The sequence below is a fragment of the Centruroides vittatus genome, unplaced genomic scaffold, assembly GCF_030686945.1.
Source record: "Centruroides vittatus isolate TY-2023 unplaced genomic scaffold, ASM3068694v2 contig_383, whole genome shotgun sequence".
In the NCBI taxonomy this organism is placed as follows: domain Eukaryota; kingdom Metazoa; phylum Arthropoda; class Arachnida; order Scorpiones; family Buthidae; genus Centruroides; species Centruroides vittatus.
The window spans coordinates 179,962-183,187 of record NW_027122201.1 but is presented as its reverse complement, the minus strand read 5'-3'; the positions used below and the strand labels follow the sequence as shown (position 1 = coordinate 183,187).

The 3,226-nt window shown below is 33.3% G+C and overlaps 1 pseudogene; it reads right to left on the bottom strand.

Annotated features, from left to right (window-relative positions):
• Positions 1 to 525: 525 nt before the first annotated feature.
• On the bottom strand, positions 526 to 2,163 carry LOC136975738 (piggyBac transposable element-derived protein 4-like; annotated as a pseudogene).
• Between the last annotated feature and the right edge of the window lie 1,063 nt (positions 2,164 to 3,226).

The following is a 3,226-nucleotide window of genomic DNA, read 5'->3' as shown; positions in this document are numbered from 1 at the left end:
TTGTGAGAATTTAGACCTATCTATGTAACGTATATAACAGAATAATTGGATGTTTATAGAAAAAGGTTTTTTTTTTTTTTTTTGATTATTTTAAAAACTGGAATTGTATAAATTTTTGTAAACATACATAATATTTTATTCAAGAATCATAAACGCTGATATGTTATTCATAATTCTATAATATTATCATACATATAAAGTCATTTATATAGAATTTATGAACATCTGGTTTGCAAGTATCCTGCTGGCTTAGACCGCTATAAAGTCATTAGACTTTGCTAAATGGAAAATGTTTAGTGTACTGTAAATTGAAAGGTTACAAACTATTTATATGAATTTTATAACCTAAAAAATGTCAATTATTTATTGATATATACAAAGTTGGATGCATATAAAAGTAGGTATACAGAAACATCAATTGCAAATATATAGCATTACACAGAAGTCGCGTAATAAAGTGATTATACCAATATATATATATAAGCATTACAAAATACAGTATTTACATAAATTTTTTCTTACACATTATATATTTTCAGTCGTGTGATATATTTCAAAACATGGTGCAGGACATAGTGCAACATCGCAATTTCTGCACCAATATCGTGTTTCTTTTCTAATTTTTTTCATTTTGGCATCACGCTTGTTACAACAGACTGCGCAACATCTTGTGGGAGCTGCTTTTTTTTCTGTCGGCGGAATGAAGGCTGGGAAATGCCTTTCTGTCAGTCTTAGTGGACATGGACCTGGTGTCCTCGGCCGACCTCTATATACCTTAGTTACGGTGTGAAATTCCTTGATGAGCTGTTCAATAAGTTGTGCTCTGAATGCTAAATGTTTTTTCTCTCCGCCATATTTTTTATAGAGTACAAAAGAATTATAAAGGCAAATATCAAATAAATGAAAAAATATTTTCTTCTAATATTTCTTTCCTCTTTTCCTAGCCACTGGGAAATCATGGAGTTGTTGATCTAAACGATCAACTCCTCCCATTGTATCGTTGTAATCAACGACAACACGTGGCTTCATTTGAAGAGTACCAACACGCGTTTGTTTAGATACAAGTGTGGCATTGTGCACTGTAGATAGCAGCGTAACAGTTTTTTTGTCTTCCCATTTTAAAATCATCACTTTTCCCCTCTGTTGTGCCACTATTTTTCCTTTTTTCAATTTCTTTCTTTTTATGATATCTGGAATCCCCCTTCTGTTTAGACGGAGTGTTCCATATATATCTGTTTGATGCGATATCAAATAATCAGCTAACTGAGGAGACGTATAATAATTATCAGTGGTTACGCAGTGGCCTTTGTTCAACAATGGGTCCACTAATGATAATACAATTTGGGAAGTTATTTGCATCTGGTTATATTTTGGATCCAGTATAGTATCCTTTCCGGTGTAAATTATAAATTTGTACAGATATCCTGATGAGGATTCACATAACATAAAGAATTTCACACCGTAACGTGACCGTTTGAGAGGTATGTATTGTCTCCAGGAAATACGACCTTTGAATAGTAAGAGAGACTCGTCCACAGTTATGTCTCTCTCTGGTTCGTATAAACGCGAAAATTTAGAATTTAGATTATTTACTATAGCCAAAATTTTGTTCAATTTAGGAGCCGGATGGGTGGACGAATCGAATGATGCATTATCCGCGAAGTGTAAATTTTGCTTTATTTCTGCAAATCTATTTTTAGTCATGAGTTTAGGAAAAATCGGTGTGAAAAATAAATCATTGGTGGACCAATACATCCTCTCATCCGGTTTTTTTACAATACCTTGCAAGATGCAGATAGCCAGAAATGTATATATCTCGCCCACTGTAACAGGCTCCCACTGATGCCTGGATGATTGCGGCTGTTGCAGTGCATAACGATTCGTCTCGCTAACAATCAAATTTACTAAATGTAAGTCAAAAAATAACTTAAAAAAAGCGAGTGGATCGACAATATTTATATTGAATCGACAACCCGGATTTCCTCTGAAAGGAAATCGTGGAGGAGGCGGAGAAGGATTGTTGATATCCACATCGACCCAATTTCTGGCAGTATAGATGCTTTGGTCCGAATCTACGCTCGATTCTGAGTCGCTGACATCGCTCAAATTATACTCTGATCCACTTTCAGAAAAACTATCGTCATCATATTCTGAACTAGACATTCTGGCAATAAAAGATTGTATATAAAATCCGTTATATATATATATATTATGCGCGAGAAGAATATTCTCTGGATAAAACATACTTATAAACTTACTTGGAAAAAGAGTAGAAAACACTTTTCACGACGCACAAAAGCAGAGATATTTTACTAAATCTAAAGGAAGAAAATTTTATCTAAAATCTGTTTTTTATATTACGCGCGAGAAGAATATTTTCCAGATAAAATATACTTATAAACTTGGAAAAAAGTAGAAAACACTTTTCACGACGCACAAAAGCAGAGATATTCTACTAACGCAAAACCTAAGAAGCTGTACTAATATCGGATCTCCCGCTCTTCGTTCAGTTGCGGTTCTGTTGGTTTATTGCACTTGGCAGTAATGGGTTATAAAAACATAGACAAAGGTTCATAAAACCGAGGGAGAAAAAGGCGGGAAGAGGGACAGGGAAAGTAATTTAGAACATGGTAGAGAGAAGAAGGGTGAAGTGGAGGCCTCAAGAGTAGAATAAAAGTTTAGAGTTTATTGTGTAGAAATATTCGACATTTTCTACCTTCTAAAATTCATATCAATACTTTGTAATGCTTTTATATGCATATATATATATATTACACTTCTTAGGTTTTGCATTAGTAGAATATCTGCTTTTGTGCGTCGTGAAAAGTGTTTTCTACTTTTTTCCAAGTAAGTTTATAAGTATATTTTATCTGGGAAATATTCTTCTCGCGCGTAATATAAAAAACGGATTTTATATACAATCTTTTATTGCCAGAATGTCTAGTACAGAATATGATGATGATAGTTATTCTGAAAGTGGATCGGAATATAATTTGAGCGATGTCAGCGACTCAGAATCGAGCGTAGATTCTGACCAAAGTATCTCTACTGCCAGAAATTGGGTCGATGTGGATATCAACATATACAAATATACATATATATATATATTTGTATAATAATTTTATTACAAGACTTCCATGTATTGCTTGATATTTGAAAATGATGGTCACAGCTTCTGTCCACGTATTTTTTATATAAATGAAAATATAATATCTTATATCACTGT